This window comes from Macrotis lagotis, chromosome 8 (assembly GCF_037893015.1).
Source record: "Macrotis lagotis isolate mMagLag1 chromosome 8, bilby.v1.9.chrom.fasta, whole genome shotgun sequence".
NCBI classification, from domain to species: Eukaryota; Metazoa; Chordata; class Mammalia; order Peramelemorphia; family Peramelidae; genus Macrotis; species Macrotis lagotis.
The window spans coordinates 40164382-40181445 of NC_133665.1; the positions used below are offsets into that span (position 1 = coordinate 40164382).

At 36.2% G+C, this 17064-nt stretch overlaps 1 protein-coding gene and 1 pseudogene across 3 annotated transcripts in view; both read right to left on the reverse strand.

The window, feature by feature from the left end:
• GCNT1 (glucosaminyl (N-acetyl) transferase 1) overlaps window positions 1-17064 on the reverse strand; it is a 39367-nt gene that overhangs the window by 11191 nt on the left and 11112 nt on the right. Inside the window, exons 2-3 of one of the 3 annotated variants that reach the window (XM_074196719.1) lie at window positions 9135-9194; window positions 1118-1261 (exon numbers count right to left, since the gene is read on the reverse strand). The gene's annotated coding sequence lies outside the window, so the exon portion shown is untranslated. Of the gene's footprint in view, window positions 1-1117; window positions 1314-9134; window positions 9195-17064 lie in introns of all 3 variants that reach the window. The other 2 variants (XM_074196718.1, XM_074196717.1) reach the window with 2 other exon arrangements.
• On the reverse strand, window positions 9201-15804 carry LOC141495419 (pre-B-cell leukemia transcription factor 1-like; annotated as a pseudogene).

Here is a 17064-nt window from a genome sequence, read left to right on the forward strand (position 1 = left end):
TAAAAAAAAGACAAATTAATTTTGTTAATTGTTTTAAATTTAATTTTAATTAATTTTTCATTTGATTGAATTGTTCTTGGCAGGAAGTGTTAATTGTTTTATTATTTATTGTTGTATAAATCTGTTTTCCTGCATGTGCTATATAATAAACTGAGATAATACATTAGCAATAGTTAACTGAAAGGTTTAAAGTCAAAGTTCCCTAAAACCATTATTCCATTACCTTCAGGAAGCTATTAAAGGTCTAGGAGGCTTCCCTGGTGATTTTCAACTAGTGTTTGTCAGCAGCAATATCTCTGGAAGAGGATTCATATTGAGTCTCATAGATAGCAACATGATTCTTTTTTCTTGCTCTAGAAATTTCAGTCTCTGGTTACCAGATTTAGATTTTGAGATTTAGTTCCAGTGAAAAAGTAATCTAAACTGTTAGGGGAGTCCAGAAGTTTCTCGTTTTTAGTGGTCTTTAAGAAAAAAGCGTCCTGCATCAAATTAAATCTAAAAAACCCAAAAAACCAGAAAACCCAAGACAGCCTTCAAAATGAATCAAGTTGAACATGCTGTTTCATTTGATTACACCATTAACCATCAAAGGAAAAAAATATAGAAATTACAAGACAAAGCATTATCTCTTTCCTTCTACAATGGGTCCTCAAGAAGATCATTAGAATCCTACATAAAGATAATAACTTTATACCTGTTTTGTCATTTACACAAAATTCTTCTCAGTACCCTTAAATTTTGGCAGTCCAACTCATATTTTAAGAGGAAAAAAATTAATTTCACAAATCAGTTTTGTACAATAACAACCAGGTATAGATACCTAAGTCAGTGTCCAAGTGTTTGCTTTTTTAAAAAAATTCAGTTTTCACTAATCGTATGAATCCCATATAACTGAGATCCTGTAAAAATTATTCAGTTCAACAATGAAATTTCAAGTGGCTGCTATATGAAGGGACAGCTAGTGCACAATTTTTGGTTCTGAATTTTATTTGTAAATACAAAAGAAGGTGGTTATATAAAAAAAGGTTACTTTCTCTTACAAAACAAAACATAATTGACTATTTGAGCAGTAGAGTAATGAGATCTTTGAGAGTTTAAGTGGATTCTAAGACAGTACCTGCACTTCACACCATTCCATGACAGAGATTTCATTACAACATTCAGTTCCAGTGGAAGCCAAGTTCATTGAGCCCTGTGGTGCCAACTGCAGTTGATACGAAGGTTCAAAATTTCTTTCTTGCAAGCAGGTTTCCTAAACATGCTGGGCAGCAAGCAATGGCAATGTCATCATCAGGTTTTTTTGAAAAAAAGACCTATAAATTTATAAGAGAAAACAATATATAGAGGCAAATGGACATTTGGAAGGGCCTTCAACTTCCATAATCTCAGGATGTGAGATATCTTGGGAAGAATTCTGGATCTAAAGGCAAAAGAACCTAGGGTGAGGCCTCTGTATGATCTTAACTGTTTTAGAGGGTTTTTTAGCCATATGTAAAATGAGGGGATTCAATTCTAAGATCTCCAAGGTACCTTCTAGTGCTAAATTTATGGCAGTCAAGTGCCAAAGTAGAGAAAGTTATGATGAGTCAAGAAGACAAGCTATAAGACAATGAACAAGTCATTTGACTACCCTCTCTCAGCTTCAGTTTTTTCACCTATAAAATGGGGATGATAACAATGCTTAAGTTTAGGGCTTTTCTAACTGTGTGCAATTATGTGCAAAATGATTTGCAAACTCTTAATGGCTATATAAAAGCTAGCCAGTATCCCATGACATTGTTTTTTCTTGGCTTCACTAATTTTCCTGCTATTAATAATTCTTAATGTACAATGTTTATAGATTGAGCATGTGGCTAGTTGGCTCAGTGAATAGAGTCAGGCTCAGAGTCAGGAAGTCTCATTTTCCTGAGTTCAAATCAGGTCTCAGCTAGGTGACCTTAGACATGTCACTTAGCCTTGCTTGCCTTGGTTTCCTCATCTATAAAATGAGCTGGAGAAGGAAATCCAATAATTTTGCCAAGAAAATGCCAAAATGGTCATGAAGAGTTGGACATTACTGAAAAATGACAGGAAGGATAAGGAAGACAAACAAAAGAACTTGCTAAATTTTAAGTTATTTTACCTTTTTTGCAACAGAAAACTCTGGACTAGAAGGTGGATTATCTGGCCCATTTGTTTTAAAGTTGATGAGTCTCCATTTCCTCAATTTAAAGATGAAGGCACTAGATTAATTTATGTTTAAGGCCTTCTCCAATACTAACATTATGAGTTTAGGGAAGAAAGCATTTTAGCAATCTAACAACTAAGGAATTACAAATAATTCCTAATAGCTTCCTAGAAAAATCATTTTTGAAATATGTCTTTACTAAAATTTTACTCATTTATTAAATAATGGTACCTATTAATTAGTAAGTTTAGGGACACAGACAAGAATGAAAAAAATGAAAGATACTCAAGGAGAATTCAATACAAATAGAGATGTTATTAAAAAGTAGGACATGATGGGGAAAGAGGAAAGGTAGGAGAAAGAGATTAAGTGACTAGCCCAGGACCATACTACTACTAAGTGTCTTAGTCTGGATTTGAACTCAAATCTTCCTTACTCCACTGTGTGGAGTCAAAGGAAACAACTAATACATCCCAATAGTATTTAAAGTAGGGAATTATAACATCAGCATGAGAGAGGTATCAGAAAGTCTACATAGAGTTAACACCTGGAGCTCAATCTTAAAGGAAGATAAAGATTCTAAAATGTAGACAAATGCAGAAGCAATCAAAGAAGATCTCTTGTGTGGATGCATAGAGGCTAGAGGGAAGTTGAGTCCAGTTTTACACATCCTCAGTGATGGTATCAGCTTGACATATCCCATGAGGGCAGTTGAAGATGTGAGATCAGAGTTCAGTAGAGAGATGATGACTGGTAGGAGTCATATACATGGAGTTGGTCACTGAAGTAACTCTAGAGGAATACATAAGGTCAAAAAGAGAAAGAATATGGAGAAAGTATAATGGAAGCTCAGGGAAAAACCCTGAGTGACATTCATTCCTAGGGGGCAGAAGATGGGGGTAATTTGGTAAAGGTACTGAAAAGAAGCAATCAGACAGAAGGAAGAGCAGGAGAGAAGACTCACAAATCATGGAAGGAGTAAAAGTATACAAGAGAAAGGAGTGTCTAAGTGTTTCAGTCAAGGACAAAGAAAGATAAAGTGAGACTACTACCTGTAATAAAACATCACATTATGTACTCTGTTTTATGGTTTGTATAACACTTTAACCCTCATCTCACAACTCCCTGTTGAGGTTAAAGTACTATATCTCCATGTTACAAACCATAGGTCCAAAAATTTACAATCAGAAGGGATATCAGAAGTTTTCTAGTCTAAGACTCTCATTTTAGGAATGAAGAAACTGAGTCCTAGGGTAGTGAACTGACTTGCCCATGGGCACACAGGTATTTAAAGAAACTTGCTCACAGCTGTCAAATGATTTGTCCTTGGTGACAGAACTTTAGTGTGAGAGACTGACTTTGTATGTAGATCTCTTTTGATTCCAAGGTCTGTGCTCTTTCCACTACTTCTCATGCTTTCTTCCCAAATGAATAATTAAGAGGTCTCTCTGTAATAATTATTATTACAGTAAAATGTTGAGTTTACTTTCAGCAGGCATTATTATGTACTTGAAAACCACCAATGTCACAGTTCAGTTATTGTTGTGAAAGAGAGAAGAGGTCCGGGGTACAGATGCAATACAATTGTTATTTGATTTTGCAATTATTCACTTGCACTCCTCCAAAAAACTGATTCAAAAGATAGATTTGAAAAACATTAAATGAATTAAATTAAAATGAATAAAATTAATTTTATTGTGATAATTTTGAAGGTGATGTAATATACAAGGAGATCCAAATATAATTATAAAATATACATCAAGAATCCTTGTAATAAAACTAGATGGAAGTAAGGAGATAATTATCCTAAACTGTTACTTGTGGGGAAATGTTAGATGGAATAGGATTCTCAAATATACTCTATATAAAAGGGATAGGAGTAGTGATAAGGATAGGAGCCAGACTTGTAATGTCAGTGATATAGGGAATGTTAGGGTAAGGAAATTCCCTCTACAAATGTTAGTCAGCTTCTTCTAGGCAATTCACTTGTTGCTTAGAGTACTGAGTCCCTAGTTAAGTGATTTATTTGTCCAGGGTCATGAAAAGTTTGTAACCTGAGATTTGAATGTAATCTTTTCTTTCTTTCTTTTTTCGTTTTTGCATTCAGATACAAGATTGTGTCATAGTACCACTGGATTTAGCATCTGAGGGCAAGTAAGTAGCAGACCCTGGTTCATATACAGGTTCTATTAGGCTGGGTCATTTCCCATCTTGAATCCTTAGTTCCTCATTCTTAAATTAAGGGAGTTGACCCGGGTGATAGTTAAAGTTCCTTTTCAGTTTTATGATTCAACAAAGCTTCCATTTCTTATTCTTCTTCTCAGTCCAGATCTAATTTCTTGAAAAGTACCAAGAGAAAAATTGTTGAAATATTTAGAAAAGTGTGTGCGTGTGTGTGTAGTTTGAAAGAAAAGTAAGTCAAGGGAAAGTGATGTTTCATTTAGACAAATGGGAATCAGAAATGAAAAATGTTAAATAGGCAATTTTTTTTCTCAAGTATCATATCTCCTAAACACATGAAAGTATTCTTGGAAGGAAAAAAATGGAAAGAAAAAGGAGACATATAAAGAAAAAGAATTCTATCCAATATTAACAATATATACAAGGAACAAATATATTGAAAGTATTTTGTTTTGTTTTATGAAGACTTGTAATTTCATCAGCAGAGGGTAGCCTTCTAATTAACACTTCATTTTCAATTTATAATGTTAGAGAGTTTTCTGAGGGCAATGATAAAAGAGATTAACTCACTTGCCAGTCACATAGCAAGATTTGAATCCAAGGTCAGTTCTTTATTCACTATACCATGCTTCCTCTTATATAAGAAAAAGAGAAAGGCAAACTGTAAATATATACCATGCTATTTTATCACTTTTCCTGATCATTGACATTTATACAGTGCTTTAAGGTTTACAAAGTGATTTAGTAAGAATATACTCTACCGAAAGTACATTTGCAACCTGAGAAGAGAGAGTTTGTTCCAGATGAATAGATCATTTTGCTTTTGATAAAGGATGAAAAACTTGCATATGAAAAGTACAGGAAAGTAATTCAGCAGCCAGTAGAGATAATAGACATGTTGCCCACAGCACATTCTATCCCTGTATCTTTTCCCCACTCACTTAATTGCATGAATCAAAAAGAGAGCATCCAAAACCCAAGAGAACCCAGAATTTGAGAGCTGTGAAATGGTTGGAAGTGAACCGGTGGGATGGTCACTACCTACTTATAGGCTAGCCTACAGAAATGAAGATTTGGCAATTATACTAGAAAAGTCACTACAAATTAGAATGACAAATTACAAATGGACTTTGACTCTACTAAGAATTGTCAAAAGGAGAAGTTAAAGCCTAAAGGGCACCAGCTTGCATAATGACAATTCTATTTACCTCCTTTTTACCCAGGAGATGAGAGGAAGAAGTAGAATTGATGAGTTTCACAGTTCCATAGCAAGAGTTCTTCTCAAAGCATAGCAAAGCCTACGTTGAGAATTGTAGCCAAACCTGAAGCTAGAGCTGGTAGTAGTAGAGGCCACAACAGATTAGTGAAGTTAGTGTGGGGGAAATCTAGGATTCAAAAAGGAGTCTAGCATTTAACAGGAAGCTAGAAAATGCATAGAGAATAGAAGCACAAAAGCACACATACCCCAATATCAGAGCTCTGTGTCTTTTCTCACATGGGCTTTTATAAAAGTCTGAGACTTTTTCTTCTGTACCACATACAAAATTATCTTTAAATATTATGTTGTCTTTATAGTGTTAATCACAAGCCTACCTAAGGGTAGACTTATTAGAAATACAGTTTTGAGCAAACAATTGAGAAGGGACCATCTCAGAGAAGTGAAATAAATTTGCCAGAGTATTAACTCTAGCTAGAAGCTGAGAGAAGAGGAAATGAATAAGGTGATAGAGGAGGGAGAGAGAGAGAGAGAGAGAGAGAGAGAGAGAGAGAGAGAGAGAGAGAGAGAGCAGAAATGAAGGATTTATGCCATGAAACCCATCTAGACAGTGAGTGAATATTTAGGGCAGGGGACAAACAATATATGATAGCTACATACAACATATTTCAACTGATCCTCAAGTTCTCTCTGTGAGATATCATCACTTTCCCGATAAGGAACCTGAAATGACTTGTCAATGGTTACAGAGTTATCATAGATTAGCACTCAAACCTAGGAAGTTTCCTTGGTTCAAATTCAGTATCCATTCCACAAACCACAACATCCAGGACTTCATAACCACAAAAACCAACATTAACTTTAAAAAATAAAGAATTCCTGTGGATTTTAAGAAAAATATAAACAACTGACCTGAGGTCAGTGTAATTAGAGCCTTTGCTTACCTTCAATTTTACCATTGAAGTAAAATTTATGAAGAAAATGGGGGAAGGAGAAAAGAAAAAAAAAGAATGGGATTGGTTAATGAAGTGATTAATTCAGCAATAAGAAGTCTTAGAAAATTCTCAAACATCCAGAAAAACAGGGTCTTAAACAAGGACCATTATTAGCATACTAAAGGTCACAGAAGCAGAATTTGAGTTGGAAAAGACACTAGCAACCATTTGATCCAACCCAAACATGAAAAGAATTCCCACTGTCACATACCTGCCAAGTATTCGTTTAGCTTCTACCTAATGGGGAACCCACAACCTCTAAAGGGAGTTCATCCCACTATTGACCTTCTTATGTTTATAGAAAATTGTTCCTCCCCCCCCCTGAAATCTAGCCTAAATTTATCACTTTGCAACTTCTATACATTGCTCAACTTGGTCCTCTGGAGCAAAGGAGAATCCTAAATTTCGTCTGCATGTAACAGCTTTTCCAATACCAGAAAATAGACATCGTGCCCCAATTCCAATTCCAGTTTTCTTTTCTCCAGGCTAAACAAGTCTAGTTCTTTCAACCAATCTTCCAGTGTCCATCAATATTTATTTGATTTAATAAAATAAAGGCAAAAATACCATCCCTGCCCTCAAGGAGATAACATTCTAATGGGGGGTGGAATACAAATAATTTTCTATATTCAATACAGAGGATATATAAGAGCTATATAGATCAAAGCCTCACTAAGACCTTTGAGATACTCTGGTCACACACATATAATAAGTGGAAATACAGATGAAAGTAACTAGAAGTTAGAGGACCAGGCAGGAAAGGCTTTTTGTGGAAAGTAGGATCTGCCTCCCAAAGGAGGCCAGAAAAACCAAAGTAGATGGAAGGAGAAAGCATTTCAGACAACAAGTGAAAAGACAAGAGTCAGAAAATAGAGTAAAATGCAAAGAACAGTGAGTAGGTCAATATAATTGGATTGTAAAAATATGAAGGGGGGTGTAGTCTTTAAGAAGAAAAGGAAGATAAGTGGGAAATGATAAATGATCAACAGAGCACATATTTGAGCAGTTGAATTTAGTTCTTAGCTTTTAAGCCTCAATTCCCTCATCTATAAAATTGAAAAGGTTGAACTAGATTTAGGAGGTCAGCAAAATAGGTAGAAGGAGAAATTTGACTGTTGGGCCATAAATTTGCCATTCTCTGGATTAGGATGCTCTCCAGGGTTCTTTTCAGGTTCTAAATTTTTTGAATCTATATCTCTATTAGTTGTTATTTCATTGGTTGTAGAGAATGCTCTATCAGTGTAGATTTGCAAATCTTCTACAACTTAACAGTAGATTAAGTGACTTACCTCAGACACATATCCAGTGTATGTATTAAAAATGAAACTTGAAGTTTTTGTTGTTGTTGTTGTTTTAGGTTTTTGCAAGGCAAACGGGGTTAAGTGGCTTGCCCAAGACCACACAGCTAGGTCATTATTAAGTGTCTGAGGCCGGATTTGAACCCAGGTACTCCTGACTTCAAGGCCAGTGCTTTATCCACTGCACCACCTAGCCGCCCCAAAATTGAAGTTTTAAAAGATTAAGTGAAATTTATGTTTCTCAAACATTTAAGTTATCTGCCTTATGAGAAAAACATTGTTGTAGATGCTGAAGATAATAAAGAGACTGAGTAAATCATAATCCTCATTAACAGAGAACTTGAAGTCCTATGTGAGAGATAACACAAGGATCCAGATTACTATTATAAAAAATATCACATGGTAAGTAATGAAGAAAGGTACAAAGTATTCTTCTACTACATTCAGAGCTCTGAGCAAACCTGTGATGAATCAAGTAAAGAAAAGTCATAACATTTAAAAACTATCTCTATTTAGTAATTTCTGCTCCCAAGGGGAGGAATCATGTATATGAGAGATTCTACCTTAATTCTAATTTACTTAGGTGAGGGGAGAGTGGAGAAGAGAGCATCTAAATTTTCAATTTCAAAATGCTTTTGTTTCACATTTAGAGAATTGGTTGAACCAAAATTTTCATGTGCTCATTCAGGGTCTTAAATAAAGACATCAGATCCTGAGAGAGACAGGGAATTAAACTGGAGACTAAAGCTCCATTCATGAATTGTGATAATTATTCTTCAAAGTTGATATTAGCTGAAGTTTAATCTTTATTCATCAAAGTGAACACTTAAATGACAGTTCATAGCAGTTTTCTTTAAATGTATAAGCACGTTTAACAATGAGTCTTGGTCATCTTTTTTAAAATTTAAATTCTTTAACTGTTAACAATATCTTTCAGTGATGTAGCAGAGGTTGTGGGGCAAGAGAAAGGTGCAGAGAGTTTGAGGCTAACAGGACTGGTGGAAGAATTGCCTTTTACCCTGAAAAGAAAGGAAAGAGAGTAGAAAGAAGACTGAAATAGCATCCAGAAGAACAGAAAAGGTGACTCTTCCTGTATTTGCTGACTGCTTTGATCTCTAGTCTGACACAGCCAGGGCTGTCAGAGGCAAGATCTGAACATGGTTCTTCCTGATTCCAAGGTCAGTCTCTATCGATGATATCATGCTGCCTCCTGAGACATTTGCAAATTCATTACTGTATCCTTTAGTCTGGTTGATAATCTGGTGAAAGATAGTTACCTGTGACTACATGTTGGCTACAAATCCATGCATGCTCATGAATAGTCTTCAGAGTTTGATCTGTTAAAAGAGTTGAGATTGGTTAGCTTGACGGGTTGATGCATTGGTAGCTGTGACAGTCCTTTTGGCAACATAAATACTGATTTTCTCTTAAAATTTACCATCTATGTTCTTCTTGTACTGGATTCACCTTCAAGCCAGTTTGATACTCTTGAAACACTGTGGTGCCATATTCCTTAACTAGCTCCTCTTTGGTTTCCTCACTGAGGTAAGTCTTACTGAGATGGGAATAGAAATACTCATTTAGGATTTCTATGGCTGACTTGTTAAAGTTTCATTTCTTCTATCTAGCATCCAAAACACGAGTGTAGATCTGCTTGGGTTGCATCTGGATGGAGTTGAATTTGTAGTGGATGAGGCTGGTCTGGCTCTGCTTACAAAGCAGGTTCATCACATGGGTGGTGAAATCATTAGCATGCTTGTTCATATTTCTTCAATTTTGTGTGATAGATCTGTCAGCCTTGTTAGTCAGAATGCTCAGGTGTGTTGTCTACCATATTTTGCTGACCTCCTGAATCTAGCTCCCAGATGCTGCTGCTATAGATTCTCTGCCTTTAGCGATCCCTGCTACCTGCTCTGCCAACAGTCTGTTATCCAATAGTATCAACTGGGGGGCCTGGGGCTGTTCCTTCTGAGCTCTTCATATACTGAACACTATTTTTTTTCTTTGATATCTCACAACACTTTAAATAGTTTAATGAGTATTTCCTGACTTGTGTCTCATCCAAACTTTTCTTCTGTGATGGTCATAATTGCTGGAAGATGTCCTGTTCTTTTCCCTCTCTCCCCCTTGGTGCTTCCAGTCCCATAGAACAAGTGTTAAGACAGGTGAGAATTGGGGAGGTCAGGTGGAGCAGTGGATAGAGCACCAGCCCTGGAGTCAGGAGGACTTGAGTTCAATTCCAGTCTCAGACACTTAATAATTACCTAGCTGTGTGACCTTGGGTAAGCCACTTAATCCCATTGCCTTGCAAAAAGAAAAGAAAAAAAAGACAGGTAAGAATGTCCTGTCACCCCTACTCCAGCATGTCTGCCCAGGGTTTTAAAAAAAGGCACTAATCCTTAGAGAGAGATAGAGAATTAATCTGGAGACTAAAACTTGGTGGGTGAATTTTGATTATTCTGCTTCAAAGTTGATATTGGCTGAAGTGTAGTGTTTATCCATTAAAGTGAACAACTCAAATGGCAACTCATAGTTGCTAAAAAAGAATTAGTTGGTGGAATTCCAGAGTGGAGCCAAGATGGTGGCGTGAAGCTAGCATGCTCCTAGAGCTTTTCCTTACCTAGCATTAACTGAAACTTCTACACAGACACTAAAGTTATAGAACCCACCAAAAAATATTGAAACAAGTTTTCAATCTTAAGACACCATGGAAGATCTTCAGTGAAGATCTGTCACTTTGGGTAAAGGGGGAAGAAAGTCCACCTAGGCAGGAGAGCAGAAATGCCAGAAGGAGGCTTCCAAACACAGTTGTAGCCCAAGTCCAGCAAGTTAGATAATAGGCCAGCAGGGAGAGTCTCAACTCCAGACAATGTCTGAACCCTAGGAACACTGGGACAACAGATAGGACTGGGTTGGGAACAAACCACAGCAAAGGTAATATCTTGACAAGTAATAAGCTAGAGATCAGACCCCAGCCTCAGGACAAAAAGCTCAGGACTATATTCCCTATACCCCAGGAGCAATCAAAATGAGAAAAAAAGACAAAAAGAACGTTAATCATAGAAAGCTACCATGCAAGAGAGATGATAAAAATGCCATATCAGAAGAAGAAAGCAATGACAAACTACCTACATGGGAAGTCTCAAAGGATTTTATGAATTGGATTCAAATCCAAACCTCATGGAAGAACTTAAAAAAAATTTTTAAAAACTGAAGAAGAAGGGAAGAATAAAAATGTGGGGGGAAAAGAAATGAGAACCATGCAGGAAAATTATGAAAAATTGACCAAAGAAATCATCTCCTTTAAAAGTAAAAATATCCAACAGGGAAAAGAACATAACTCATCAAAAAAATAAAATCAACTAACTGGAAAAGGAATGCAACTCAGACAAAGGTCAAATAGATTTATGGAAAGGGAATGAAACTCATTGAAAAGTAAAAATTAACCAACAGGAAAAGGAAACACAAAAGTTAAATGAAGAAAATAAAACCTCCCAAATTAGAATTGAACAAATAGAAACTAATGAATCTATGAGACACCAAAATTCCATCAAACAAAATTGAAAAGCTGAAAAAAATTGAAGAAACTATAAAGTACCTTTAAGGAAAAACAAATGACCTGGAAAATAGATCCAGAAGCGATAATTTATGAATTATTGGTCTACCCAGGAGCCTAAATCAAAAAACAAAATCTGGAAAATATCTTTCAGGAAATTATCATGTAAAACTGTCCTAATATACTAGATCAAGAAGACAAAATAGCCCTTGAAAGAATACACAGAATACTTCCAAAAAGAGATCCCAGAATAAAAATTCCAAGTACTATCATAGCCAAATTCCAGAATTCTCAACTAAAAGAGAAAATACTGCCGGCAGCAAAAAAAATCAATTCAAATACAAAAGAAGAAGAATCAGAACTACACAGGACTCATCAGCTTCAACCTGAAAGATTGAAGGGTCTGGAATATGATATTTCAAAGGACAAAGAACCTTAGATTACAACCAAGAATTTGCCATTCTGCAAAATTCAACTTATTCTATCAGGGGAAAAGATGAATTTTCAATGAAATAGAGGACTTCCAAAATTTTCTGGTAAAAAGAACAGAAATGAAAAGAAAATTTAATCTTCAAATACAAGATTCAAGAGATGCAAAAAAAAGGTAAACAAAGGAGCTAAGATGGCAGTGTGAAGGTAGGAATTCCCAGAAACTTGTTTCCCCCCAACATTCCAAAAGTCATCAAATTATGACTCTAGGCAAAATTTAGAGGGGGCAGAACCCACAGAAAGACTGAGTAATACAATTTTCCAGTCCAAGACAACTTAGAAGTTTCACAAGAAAGATCTGTTTCACTGGGACCAGGGGTTGCAAAGAGCCACTGTGCAGCCACAGTGCAGTGCAGCCAGGCCAGAGCAAACCAGCTTCAGCCTTCCAGGAATAGCCCATGGGGTGCCTGGGTCCCTGAGGATGTCTGGGTCCATGGCAAAGGGCATGGACTTCTTGACCCAGGGATCACCGGGGACGGCTTGAAGGAATGGTAAGAGAACTCTGCCACATCAGAGTGAGTGCAGAGAGGAATGCTGACCTCAAAACAGCCCTGCAATGAGAACCTGCAGTGGGAATCAGTGAAGCCACCCAGCACTTGTAGAGCTCCTAGCCCACAGATGGTATGGGGGTCAGGGGAGACTGCAGAGGTCTCTCTGCTCTCTCTGGGGCAGGACTTTGCTCTTTGTCCACACTCAGATCCAGGTCACAGTCTGGTTCAGGAGCCCCTGTGGTCATTCACATACTAGAGCACAGGCAAGAGTCTCTCATAAGACCTTGGAGAAATTGGGGACCCTGTGGGGTGTCCCCAAACCCCCCTCCCAAAGCCTTGGAAACATGGTAAATCAGGAAATGACCTGGAAATGAGCAAACAAAAGAAAAAGAAGAATCGGACCATAGAAAATTACTTTGGTCCCATGGAGGATCAAAATATACTCTCAGAAGATGATGAACTTGAAGCTTCTGTATACAAAACCTCCAAGAGAAATGGAAAATGGGCTCAGGTTATGGATGAGCTCAAAAAAAGACTTTGAAAATCAATTAAGGGAGGTGAAGGAAAAATTGGAAGAATTGAGAGCAATGCAGATAAATCATGAAAACCAAGTCAGCAGCTTGGTGAAAGAAATACAAAAAAAAAATACTAAAGAAAATAATATGTCAAAAACCAGTTTAGACCAAATAGAAAAAACAACCCAAAAGGCAAATGAGGAGAAGAATGCCTTGAAAAGCAGAATTGGCCAGCTGGAAAAGGAGATAAAAAAAGTTCTCTGAAGAAATAACTCCTTCAAATGTAGAATGGAACTAAAGGAAGCTGATGACATTGAGAGAAATCAGGAAGAAATAAAAAAGGTAAACAGAAAAGGAGGGAGGGACGATTACATCTATAACTTTTGAGAACTGTATTTTTCTTAGGATAGTTAAATGGTTGAATATACTTGAAGGGAATGTACCTAGAAGATATGGATACAAATGAGACATGAATGCACTGGTGATTGTGATGGTGGTATTTCCTATAGAGACAGAGGGAGGGAGAGTTCTTAGAGAGTCTATACATAATTAAGTCACAAAGTAACTTGACTTTACCATATACTTTGGTTAAATAGCTCTGTAGTACCTTTAGGGCAGAGGATGGGAGCTACTTAGAAAGACTGGACATAAATAGATTAGAAAGTGATTTTGTCTTAATACATGCTTAATACAAGGGTTACATTACTATAGTTGGAGAGCTAAAGGGACAGATGAAGAGAGTGTAACCAATTATTTGGTTGGGGATGGTTATAGGCCCATGGCTGGAGTACTAGATTTGGAGAGGGAAAGTATATGTAGAGGGACTGGACATGAAAACATCATGAAGAGATTCTGCTTTGCTTGATGTTTGGTGACAATTGGAGGCAATGTGTTTGGGAGGGGGGAGGTATAAATGGCTCATTAAATGATTTGGCTTTAGATGATGCTTTGGCTCATGAGGACAGTGTGTCCATGGAGGGTACTTGAAAAGAGGGGGTGGTTTAAATCAATAATAATTTGATGTGATTTGTTTCTCTTGAAAAAATGTAATGGGACTGAAGAGCAAAATATACTTAGTGAATATAAAGCAATGCTGCTTATCACTCAATCAAATAGTCAATCAATCAATCAACCTTTGAGAATGGTATTTCTATCAGGAATAAAAGGAGTATATTTTGACAAAGGTGTTGTAGGTATAAGACAGGATTACAACAATAAAGACATTAAAAAGAAGTACTGTACTAGGAGAAGGCTAGTTATTAGAAGTTAAATAATACCAGGTGAAATGGCACAAAGATTTATTATAGTTGAGGGAAAGTAGGGAAGGTGTGAACACTGAGTAAATCCTACTCAATAGATTTGGCCCAGAGAAGAACAACATACATTCCCAATTGATTTTAAAAATCTATTCTACCCTATGGGGGAAGTGGGGGGGGAGGGGAAGATGGGATTAATAAAAGGGAAGGAGAAGGTAAAAAGTGAAAGTAAAGCTAAAGTTAAAATCTAAAAGAAAAGTTAAAGGGGAAAGGGAGAAAAACATTAGGGAGGAGGAATAAGAGCAAAAGAAGAAATATAAATGGGGAAAGATAGCATGGAGAGAAATACCAAATTAGTAGTCAACTGCAAATGTGAATGGGATGAACTCTTCCATAAAACAGAAGCAGATAGAACAATCAATTAAAAACCAGAATACTACAATATGCTATTTACACATTTGAAACAGAGAGACAGATACATACATACATACACACAGGGTAAAGGTAAAAGGCTGGAGCAAAATATATTATGCCTCAGCAGAAGTTTAAAAAAAATTAGGAGTAGTGATCCTGATCTCAGACAAAGCAAAAACAAAGATAGATCTCATTAAAAGGGATAAAGAAGGAAATTACATCTTTTTGTTGTTGTTAGAGTTTTTTTTTTGCAAGACAATGGGGTTAAGTGGCCCACACAAGAAATAAGGCTACACAGCTAGGTGCCCAGGCCAGATTTGAACTCAGGTACTCCCGACTGCAGAGCCAGTGCTCTATCCACTGTGCCACCTAGCTGCCCCTGGAAATTACATATTCTTAAAAGGAACTATAGACAATGAAGTTATATCATTAAACATACATACACTAAGTGATAGAGCATCCTAATTCTTAGAGGAGAAGCTGAACAAATTACAAGGAGACATAGACAGCAAAACTAAAATAGTAGGGGACCTCAACTCTCTCCCTTAGAATTAGATAAATCTAATCACAAAATAAACAAGAAGGAAATTTAGAAAGTGAATAAAATCTTAGAAAACTTAGATATGATAGAACTCTGGAAAAAAATGAATGGGAATAAAAAAGAATATACCTTTTGATGTGCAATACATGGCACCTATACCAAAATTGAATGAATATTTACAAAACTACAAACTATTCAGATTAACAGAAGAGGAGATAAAATTCTTAAATAAGCCCATTTCAGAAAAAGAAATTGAAGGAAGCCATCAATAAATTTCCTAAGGAAAAGCCTCTAGGTGAAGATGGATTTACAAGTAAATTCTACCAAACATTTAAGGGACAATTAATTCCAATTCTACACAAACTATTTTTAGATTTTAGGAGTAGTTCTGCCAAATTCCTTTTATGATACCAATATGGTACAGGTACCTAAACCAGGAAGAGTCAAAGCAGACAAAAAAAATTACAGACCAATACCCCTAATGAATATTAATACAAAAATCTTAAAATAAAATTTAGCAAAGAGATCACAACAAATTATTACTTGAATAATCCACCATGATCAAGAAGGATTTATATCAGATAGGCAGAGACGGTTCAGTAGTAGAAAAACAGTCAACATAATTCAACATATGAATAATAAAACCAACAGAAATCATGATTATCTCAATAGATGCTGAAAAAACTTTTGACAAAATACAATATCCATTCCTATTTAAAACGTTTGAGAGCATAGGAAAAAAATGGAGTTTTTCATAAAATAATAAGCAGTAGCGATCTAAAATCTGCAACAAGTATTATATGTAATGGGGATAAACCAGGACCATTTCCAAGAAGATCAGGGGTGAAACAAGGATGCCCATTATTACTATTACTATTCAATATTGTATTAGCTTTAGCAATAAGAGAAGAAAAATAAATTGGGGGCGGCTAGGTGGCACAGTGGATAGAGCACCGGCCCTGGAGTCAGGAGTACCTGAGTTCAAATCCCGCCTCAGACACTTAATAATTACCTAGCTGTGTGGCCTTGGGCAAGCCACTTGACCCCATTGCCTTGCAAAGAAAAAGAAAAAGAAAAAGAAATTGAACGAATTAGAATTGGCAACAAGGAAGTAAAACTTTCACTCTTTGCAGATGACATGATGGCATACTTAGAATACCTTAGAAAATCAACTAAAAAACTACTTGAAACAATTAACAATTTTAGCAAAGTAACAGGATATAAATTAAAACTACATATATCATCAGCATTTCTATAACGAACAATAAAACTGAAGGGCAAGGGATAGAAAGTGAAATCCCTTTTAAAGTAACTGCAGACAATATAAAATACTTAGGAATCTACCTTCCAAGACAAACCCAGAAACTATATGAACACAATTACAAAATGCATTTCCACAAATAAAATCAGGTCTAAACAATTGAAAAAACATCAGTTGCTCATGGTTTGGCCGAGTTAATATAATAAAAATGACAATTCTATCCAAATTAAATTACTTATCCAATGCCATACCAATCAAACTACCAAATAACTATATTACTAGAAAAATAGTACAAAATTCATTTGGAGCAACAAAATGTCAAGAATATCAAGGGAACTGATGAAAAAAATGTTAATTAAGATGGCCTAGCTCTACCAGATCTAAAACTATATTATAAAGCAGCAGTGTTCACAATTGCCTGATACTGGTTAAGAAATAGAGTAATGGACCAGTGGATTAGGATAGGTACAAAGTAAACAGCAGTAAATATTTTGTTTTGTTTTTTTAGGTTTTGCAAGGCAATGGGGTCAAGTGACTTGCCCAAGGCCACACAGCTAGGTAATTATTAAGTGTCTGAGGCGGGATTTGAACTCAGGTACTCCTGACTACAGGGCCGGTGCTCTATCCACTGTGCCACCTAGCTGCCCCTAGCATTAAATGTTTTGTTGGACAAACCTATATTAG